This window comes from Castor canadensis, chromosome 5 (assembly GCF_047511655.1).
Source record: "Castor canadensis chromosome 5, mCasCan1.hap1v2, whole genome shotgun sequence".
NCBI lineage: Eukaryota > Metazoa > Chordata > Mammalia > Rodentia > Castoridae > Castor > Castor canadensis.
Genome location: NC_133390.1, coordinates 63,576,851 through 63,587,730, shown reverse-complemented (window position 1 = coordinate 63,587,730; position 10,880 = coordinate 63,576,851).

Below are 10,880 nucleotides of genomic sequence, written 5' to 3'. Positions count from 1 at the left end.
CTTGGCTATTGTGAATAGTGCTGCAATAAACATGGGTGTACAGGTGCCTCTGGAGTAACCTGAGTCACATTCTTTTGGGAACATTCCTAGGAGTGGGATTGCTGGATCATATGGCAGATCTATGTTTAATTTTTTAAGAAGCCTCCATATTTTTTTCCAAAGTAGTTGTAATAGCTTACATTTCCACTAGCAGTATATGAGGGTTCCTTTTTACCCATATCCTTACCAACATTTTTCTTGTTGGTGGTGTTTTTGATGATAGCTATTATAACAGGAGTAAGGTGGAATCTTAGTGTGGTTTTGATTTGTATTTCCTTTATGGTCAGAGATGGTAAGCATTTTTCATGTGTTTTTTGGCCATTTGGATTTCTTCCTTTGAAAAAGTTCTGTTTAGTTCAGTTGCCAATTTCTTTATTGGTTCATTGATTTTGGGAGAGTTTAGTTTTTTGAGCTCTTTGTATATTCTGGTTATCAGTCCTTTGTCTGATGTATAGCTAGTAAATATTTCCTCCCACTCTGTGGGTGGACTCTTCAGTTTAGAGACCATTTCCTTTGTTGTGCAAAAGCTTTTTAATTTCATGTAGTCCCATTTGTCCATCCTTTCTCTTAGTTGCTGTGCTGCTGGGGTTCTTTTGAGGAAGTCCTTGCCTATACCTATTTTTTCCAGAGGATTCTGATATGGTCTCCTGATTTTTACCTCGAGCTAGCCTCAGATCATCATCCTCTTACCTATGTGTCCCACATAGCAGGGATTATTGACATGAACCACTACCCCTTCTGTTCTTTTTAACTCTTTCTCTTTGCTAGAGATCCTCTCCTTCCTTCTCCTCTAGTTTGTGTGAGAATAGGTAGTGGAAATATAGTCAGATTATGTTTATCTCCACTCTGAGACCATCGTATCTCTATAAAGTCCCACTTAGTAGTGAGGGAAAAAAGAAAACAAACCTACTCTTGGCTTTACCCCCACAATCAGAAAATTAATCCTTTATTAGTCTAATTAAGTGTTTTGGGGATCAGGGTCAAGTTTTTAAAAGTTATATTAAAAATTTGTCCCAGTTACTATGGCTAAAGGTAAAGGCTATTTTGTAGCTATTATTGAGAGTAATAGGTTTTTTTTTCAGAGTAACAGTTTTATATTAGAATCCCTTGCTCCCTACATTATTACTCATCCATTCATGACACAGTTCAAATCCCTCCCTGCCATGAAGTCTCATTTGGTTTTTAGTCCCTTTTAAGAACTGATTTCTTTAATCTTCTACAGAATTTACTAGCGATATGCTTACTATCATTTTCATGTTGGTTATGGTGCCCCCTACCACAGAGTAACAGACCCATGGAAGGGGCAGCCTAAGAGGGAATGTCTTTCCTTATAGATTATGCCTTCCTTCCTCCACGTCAAACAAAAATCCCTGCCACAGATAAGTAAGACCCTACCTATGGCCAGCTAATCCACCCATTGGCCAATGTTTTAGTTTAAAAAGCTCAGCCTAAATGAGATTTGAATAATTAGCTAAATCAAGTAGATTTGTTCTCAGAAATTTGAACTTAAATTGTAGAAGAGAAGGGGACAGAGCAGAAGACAGAGATAAAAATAGACCCATAATGTAGCTACATCACTTTAATGGCAGAGTGCTGGTCCCTCTAGTTATATTGAATCCAAGACAAGGCTGTAGTTCTTAATATGCCACAACATGGACCTTAATCCTGGACCTCCATGGGATTTCATATCTTATTATTATATGGATTCAAATGAAAACCCCCAGTGAGTCCATTTGGTTGAAGATGAAACTAACTAAAACAGTCATTTATTGCATGCTCATTTGTGTCTTGTTGCATGCGTTAGGCTTGTCTTTCTATTTAATGAAACTATCACCTCTTTTCTTTTTGAGAACAGTAATATGTTTTTTCCCAAAGGAGCAGCTAAGGATCTCCTAACACTTGGAGACCCTCAGAAAGAACATAATAAATTGGATTGACCACAGTCCCGATATTGTTTCTAAAATCAATTTTTAAATTATACCAAAATATATTTGCTATATGCTATTTTTAAAATGATAGGTGGAATTTTTTACAGATGTAGAATGTCCTACAAGATGTCTTCCAAGACAGCAGAAAGAACGAATAGTTTATCTGTTATTTTCTCCTGTGCTTGGTTTATCTTCATTAGAGATAGTGAGCCAGCAACTTCTTTAAACCACTACTATGTATTCCCAGAACCAAATGTCTATTGGCAAAACTTTTCATCCCTCAGTTCCCTGCACAAATAAAAATCATACCTGGGGGGGTGGAAAAGAAAACCCACTAACAAATCCATGGAGAGCCACAGGGAAAAATGAGGGGTTACCAGAAAATAGTTGGTAAGTGTAATGTCAGCTGTAGATATGGCTGCACTCTCCACCAACCACACTTACTTGGGGAAACTGAAGCAGAGGAAAGGGGGTATTATTTCTCAGCCTTCATTTGCACACCACATTCTGACAGCATGCTAGAAGCTCATTATATGTAAGTATACAGAGTAGCTCTACAAGGCTTAAGTTTTTCTCAAATCTGTGCTATTTTGACATTTCCAACTATTAATTTTTAATAGAAAAGATAAATCAAAGGAGGTTACCTTGGAAGTATTTTATTTAGCAATATTCTTAAATTACATCTCATAACTTTGATCCTTCCCTAGAAGACTGTACTTGAATGTGAAACTTTTACAAAATTTTAAAGCTTCAAATTTAACTTTAAAAATGCTCAGTAAAGAGCCAAGAAAAACAGTATAATATTTTTCATGCATTCAGGATGAAATTACTTGATAATATTTCTTATAATAAAAAATTTACATAAGTATTCTTCCTAATCCCGGACACCAGCCTGTGTGTCCTTACTCATTAGACTTAAGTCCATGTGTTAGTCACCACTGCATTTCTGTCCTTTGAAAACCATGCTAAATATTTTATTTTATGAAAGGATTGGAAGAAACTGTGTTTTTCAACCAATTTCTCCTCAAATGTGATCTATTCTCTTACACCTTTCATTTTTAGAGAAACAGATATTGTTTCTTTCTAAGGAGCACTATTGCTATAAATCTCAAATTTGTCTCCCATTGGAAAATATTATCTAATCTTTTTGTACTATAAGTGAAAATTTAGCTTTTATTGTTCAAAAATTCTAAAATGTAATTATTTTAGCCTGTGTGTCTATGGTAGTTGACAAGACTAATTTCCACTGAGGATATAAAATAGGGTAAAATGTGGTCTAAAGCATATTACAGACATATTTCAATTGATTGTGCTTTGCTTTATTGGGTTTTACAGATACTGTTTTTTTATTGTTGCTATTTTTTACAAATTGAAGGTTTGTTGTGACCCTGCAATGAACAAGTCTAGTGATGCCATTTTTTGGACAGTACATGCTCACTTCATTTCTCTGTGTCATATTTTAGTATTTCTAGACATATTTCAAATTATTGTAACTGATACAGTGATCCATGATCGCTGATCTTTGATATTAATATTGAGATTGTTTAGCAGTATCATGAATAATATCCATATAAGATGGTAAACTTAATAATGCATACGTTATGATTGTTCCACCAACCAGCTGTTCCACCAACCAGCTATTCTCCCATTTCTCCATCTCTTTGGCCCTTCTGTTCCCTAATGTTACCAATTCTGGGACTCCAGAAGTTCTCAGTCTCATTGGAGAAAGAATTCAAAGATGGAATTTAGTGAAGTTAGGTTTGTTAGAGCAAAGTGAAAGGCCTGGGTGTGTGGAGATACTACTTAACTGCAGTGCTAATCACCTGTGATCCTCCATTCTCTGCAGGCTGTGGACCAACAGGATGTAGTTGTAAATCATGAGTTGCTCTGTCATCATTAATGGTCCAGGATGTGGCCAGGTGTTTCATAACTTCCTGCCTAACTTCTATATCACTGAGACACACAGTATTGACATTTAGCCCATTAATAACCCTTCAATGGTTTCCAAGTACACAAATAAAGATGTGTGCACATACATCTCTCACTTTAAATCATAAGCTAGAAGAGGGCTGAGGGTATAGCTCAGTGGTAGAACACTTTCTTAGCATATGGGTTCCTTCTGTAGCACTGCCTCCCATCCCCCAAGATAAAAATAATTAAACTCAGTGAGGAAGGCATGTAAAAAGTCAAGATAGGCTGAAATCTACCCCTCTGGCACCACTTAGCCAAATTGTGAATGCAAAGGAAAAGTTTATGAATTGCTACTCTAGTAATCACACAAATGATAAGAAAGCAAAACAGCCTAATTGCTGATATGGAGAAAGTTTTAGTATCTGCAGAGAAATCAACACGCTACAACATTCTCTTAGGCTAAAACCTAATCCAGAGGAAAGCCCTAACTGTCTTTAGTTCTATGATAGTAAAGAGGTAAGAAAGACTCAAGAAAAGTTTAATGCTAACAGTTCATAAGGTTTAAAGAAAGCATATATCCCTACAATATAAAAATACAAGAGGAAGAGGTAAGTGCTGATGTAGAAGCTGCAACAAATTTTCCAGAAGATCCAGATAACTGGTGAAGGTGGGTATGCTAAAAAACAGATTTTCAATGTAAACTAAGAAGACTTCTATGGAAAGAGGATACCATATAGTACTTTCATAGCCAGGGAGGATAAGTCAGTATCTGTTTCAAAGCTTCAAAGGACAGGCTGACTTTCTTGGTATGGGCTAATGCAGCTGGTGAGTTTAAATTGAAGCCAATGCTCACTTACCACTCCGAGAATCCTATAACCTTACAGAATTATACTAATGTACACTGCCTATGTTCTATAAATGGTACAGCAAAGTCTAGAAGACAGCACATCTGTTTACAATATGGTTTACAAAATATTTTAAGCCACTGTTGAGACTTCTGCTAAAAAAAAAAAGCTTTCTTTCAAAATATTACTGCTCATTGAAACTGAATCTGGTCACCCAAGAACTCTGATGGAGATGTACAATGGAATTAATGTTATGTTTTCATGCCTGCTAATACAACATTCATTCTGTAGCCATAGATCAAGGAGTCATTTGACTTTCAAGTCTTATTATTTCAGAAACACATTTCTTAAGACTACAGCTGCTGGATCTGGAAAAAGTAAATTATAAACCTTTTGGGAACGATTCACTATTCTAGATGCCATTAAGAATATTCATGATTCATGAAAAGAAGACAGCATATAAACAAGAGGTCTGGAAGAAGTTGGTCCCAACCCTCGTGAATGATTTCGAGGGACAAGACATCAGTGGAGGAAGTAAGTACAGAAATGGTAATAATTAGAATTAGAAGTGGAGCCTGAAAATGTGAATGAATTGCTGCAATTTCCTGATAAAACCTTAACAGATGAAGAGTTGCTTCTTATGGATAAGCAGGGAAAGTTGTTTCTTGAGATGGAATCTATTCCTGGTGAAGATACTGTGAACATTGCTAAATCGACAAAGGATTTAGAATATTACATCAACTTATTTGATAAAGAACCAGCAGGGTTTGCAAGGATTGACTCTAATTTTTGAAAGAAGTTCTACTGTGAGCAAAATGCTGTGAAATAGCATCATATGTTCCAGAGAAATCTTTCACAAAAAGAAGAGTCAATTAATGCAGCAAACTTCATTGTGATCTTATTTTTTAGAAAATATCATGGCTACCACAAGCTTCAGAAACCATCACCTTTACAATGAGCAGCCATCAACAGTGAGGTCAGACCCTCCACCAGCAAAAAAGATTATGATTCACTGAAAGCTAAGATCACATTTGCATTTGGGGGAACAAAATATTTTTAAATAAAGGTATATACATTGTTTTATAGACATAATGCTACTGCACACTTAACACACTATAGTACAGTAAAAGAATAACTTTTATATGCACTAGGACTTGCTTTGTTGAGAAATTCACTTTATTGTGGTGGTCTGTAACTTACTCTTCAATATCTCTGAAATATGCATGTATAGTACAGTTATTGCTTGACCTGCTCACCAAACTCCTTTCTGCCTTCAGAGATCCACTTATTCTCCACTTTGAGTTTAATTGGGCATACATGAGCTTGAGACTTGACCAACTAGTGGAACTTTTCCGATGGGAATCCCAAACCCCCCAAATATTTAGTAGAATGGGGAAATATTCATTCTATTATTCTGAGAATGTGGGGTTTTCCAGTTTTCTTCTCACCTTTCACCCATTATGTGGCAGCCATTTAGGCTTGGGTAGAACTGATATAACCTCTAATTCCAGAGGTTTATCCTGTTTAATGTAAATCAATCAATAAAATTCCTATATTCCTTATCTTAGGTCCAGGATTGGCAATGGTCTACATTGACCCTCACAGAATAAAATATAGGACTATTGCCAAATAATCAAAAGGTAAGATTTATTATCTTGCTCTGATAGATGCAGTGTGCATCTGTGATGACTAGACCACTACAGCTACATCTGATACCCAAAGAAGAGCTAAAAGAGTCCCAAGAGTTTAATCAAACCACATAAAAAATGTCATTATATCTGAGCATTTATTTGATATACGGGCCAAGACAATTATTATTCAAACCTCTTTGTGTTGAAGATCGTGCAGTGTATGACTAAAAGTTTTCTTACCATTTTTGCCATTACACAGAGAGTACCAGAGAATCAAGTCAAGTGGAGAAAAACAACACCACTTGGAAAGAGAACATGAGAGATTGACTGTTGGTGACATCACTTGAGGTCCTTTCTTCATTGTAAATTAAGCCAGTATTCTTTCGTATTTAAATTAATCTGAATTGGGTTTCTTCTATTTGTAAAAGTAAGTCCTGATTAATCCAGTGTTTCTGGATTATATAATTTGTGGTTCTGTGATTTTGAAACATTATTCAGTTATTCTTTTATTGGAAGTTCCATCACAAGAACTAAACTTGAAAACACACAAAGAATGAAACAAGTATCATGGTCTTTCAGAGCTTAGTTGAGTATAATATAACCTCTGGTTAGAAAAACTGAATTTCTTATTATTCATTCCAAACCATTTTATGGCTCAACTAAAAAGTTCATACAAAACTCTATCGCCCTATTCAAATTAGGTTAATGCCAATTCTGTGTGTTCTTAGTGGATTTATCATTTATTCTAGACTCCAGTTTCCACAGAAGAATTCAGGTTTCCTCCTTCTCCAACACTACCAACATAAAAAAAAAAAAATCATCAAAGCCAACAGCATTAGTAGGTTCCTGAGCTAAGAGTCCAAACATATAACATAGCACAAGAAGTTTGACACCCATGTGGATCCATTTTTCTCTGTATAGTTTTTTGAAATCTTCTCTCTGGATGCCTTCTTCACAGAAGGACTCTAAACTTCTCTCTTCTTCCATTTATCTATTATTGTTAGAGGGGCTTTGGTGTATTCTAAGTTTGTTTTCTCTCTCCATACTTCTTTCACAACTCTGTCATTGTCCCCCCAACCCCTAGGCCCTGACAAATAGACAAATCATTCTGTCTTGGGAGTCAGACAAGCAGACCACAAGTATAATGGCTAAAATGGAGATAAAAATGGAGAATATTCACTTTGATGATATTTCTACCATATTTCCTTGGCCTTTTGTTCCTCTATGGAGGAACTCAAATATACCTCAGGCATATGTCTGTTACACTACAGATATGAAAAGTACTAGAATTTAAAGACTGAAAAAAGAAGAGATAGCAAGAACTATGTTTATGTACTCCCAGATCTGTTTACTTATATAGAACCACAGATCTTATTCCTCAAATCCAAACCATCCCTATTTCCTGAGAATATAATCACCTACTGTAAGCACTTAGTTGTTACATGCTTTCAACCATATCAGTCTTTCAGTTAAATCCTTGGCCATTTTTAAAACCCTAGATCCCAAAATCAGTTCTGTTCCATAACAATTTTTATCAAATGATAGATATATATGGATCCAATGAAAAATTTTTATTAAAAATGATAGTAATTCAGTGTTATAATTTTGTGTGCATATAGCCTATGAGGGTTTGGGGGATATGGCAAAACTAAAAGGCAAAGAAAAATTTTCATGATGATTTCATTAAAAACTGAAAAAATAATCTGTGATCTCTAAATATGCAAGGAAAACCAAGTGAAAAAGAATACTGCATATTTGCAAAAGGTTCTGTCAAAGTGTCCATTGCTCAAATGTCCTTAAAAATTAATCATCATTGTCCTTGTGGCTTCAGTATTTTCCATTGATTTTTATGAGAATATTTATTTTAATTTGCATCTCAGGAGAGAATCTTGTTTTGAAACTTTAAATGAGCTTGGCATTTAAAATATCCTTCATTTAGGTACATTTCATAAATCTGGAAACATTAAAATTCTAACTAAGATATTAAAGAAATATTTGAGTTATTAAAAGTGGTTTTAAACAAATCTTCTCTGGGCATTTAATACAGAGAAGATTAATTTTCTGCACAAATTGTTTGGAGTACACACTATAAAGAAAGGAACTAATCTCTCAAATTCCCTTTATGCTTTCCCTTACCAGGTGATGATGGTCTTTAAAATTTCTTTACCAGAAGCATGATCCACTTTTTGGCATGGTTCATGAAATTAACTTTTTGAAGAAAGTCACCAAAGTACTTTGCCTTGTCCAGGTAATTACAAATAGACATAAAAATAAGATAGCTCTCAGAGAATGTGCTTGCTATATGTATGGAGGAAAACAATGAATTTCTCCTAATCCTAGCTCCCTACTATAATTCTTGATCAGACACTGTTGTATTTTCATGTGCAAGAGATGTAATTAGTCTTTGATAAACTCAGTCATTTCCAAACTGAATACTGTTGTAAGATTTTTGAAAGATTGTGGCTTGTTCTCTTAAAAACATAATAGTAATATACAAATAATATTTATCATCTTTACCTCATTTATCTCAGTTCTTCAAAGATCTACACATTGGAAAATAGCTCAGAAATCCATTAGTCTATAAATTCAGTGATCTAGTCCTTGGATTATAGAATTGCAATTAAAGAAGGATCTATTCAAGGATTGGTGTTAAGACCTATGGAGGCTGAGCATGGTGATGCTCCCATGGTGATAATCCCACCTACTAAAGAGGAGAAGGTAGGAGGATTGAGGACCGATGCTGGACTGGGGGTAAAAATGTGAGAATCTATATACAAAATAATTAAAGCAAAAAGGGCAGGGAATTTGGCTCAAGTCTTTGCCAACTGTGTGAAAAACCCTGAGTTCAAATCCTTCTCCATCCTCCCACAAAAAAGAAAGGGCTATGGAGATGTGTCTAGAAATTATGGTCAATTTTTATTTATTTATTTTTTGGTGGTACTGATTTCCAGTGGGAACCCCCACCTCTCTAAGATTTTTGGACAAATATTTATGTTAAGAAAATACAAGCCACAGGCTAAGATGGTTTTATAGATGTAACACCATGGAACAAAACATCTTCAGGACATGGTAAAAGACAAACTTTACCGATTAATTCTATGAAGGTCGTCTAACACAAATTCTAAAGTTGGTGATAATGCGTAAGATCCATCCTACTACAGACATCCATTACACTTATAATGTTAGCACATTCAGAACAAAAATATTAGTAAATTAATGTATATTCATTGAATAGTAATAAAACTAAGAAACTTTATGAAGGAATGAAAGGACCTTTTAACATCAGTAAAATTATTACTATAAAAACAACAGAACAGAGAAAAAGTAATTATACCTTCAGAAAAGGTATTTAATAAAATTTAAGGTTCATTAGTGATTTTTTAAAATATAGATCTGTGTGAGTTATGAGTATATATCACTTTTAACAAAACTTTCAAAACTAAAGGTACAACATCAAACATTCATAAATAAGACAAACATGCATACTCCACAGTACTATTCAACATTTTGCTGGACTTTCTGGTTAATGAAATAAAATAAGAAAAAGGATCGATAAGTTACAAACACTGAACAGAGAGAGAGAGAGAAAACTAAAAGGAGATGATTTGAATAAAACCAAGAGAATTAACTAATAAATGATAATAATAATGTTCACCAAGATATATGTATACAAAGTGAATATGTAGAAGCAAGTATTGATACATGAGCAATAATAACTAGAAACTATAATGGAAAAAAATCCCTTCTTACAATTACGGAAAAAACTGTAAAACATTTCTCATGATAATGATGAAACACTGTGGACCTATGTAAAATTGTCTCAGAACTGTAAAACTGTAAAATTATGAACATCAACTAAGAAAAATACAAAATTTCAAGTGAATAAAAATACAATTTATTAAAAGAAAATCATTGACTCATGGTACTAGGAATAATAGAGATATAATTTTTCTTAGACAAAAGTGGGTCTAGGGATTTGAGAAGGTGAGACTTTTGCTATGCTCATTTCTTGTTTTTCTGGGGGGAGGGGCAATACTATGGTTTTGAACTCAGGGCCTAACACTTGAGCTATGGCCTGAGCTCTTTTTTGCTTATTTTTCATAAAGCATTTCCATTTTTGCCTGGGCAGCCTCAAAACATGATCATCCTTCCTATGACTTCCCACAAAGCTGGGATCACAGGTGCTCCCACCATGCTCAGCTTATTCATTTAGACTGGATCTCTAATTTTTGACTGGGGCTGGCTTTGAACTATGATCCTCCAGATCTCTGCCTCCTGAGTAGCTGGGATTATAGTTGTGCACTGAACACATTTATTGTTTTTATTTATACTGTTCTCCTTTTAACTATGGCGCCTCTCCCTTAATCCAGTTATGTAACAATCACAGTGCCCACCTTCTGTTTGTAGGTTGAACACATCTTATCCACAAAGTACCTGAAACTGATTTTTGTGTATTGTGTACCAATCCATTTTTCTATTTCCCCTTATTTTTCTAATACCATTTATTGAATACCCTCTGCTTTAAT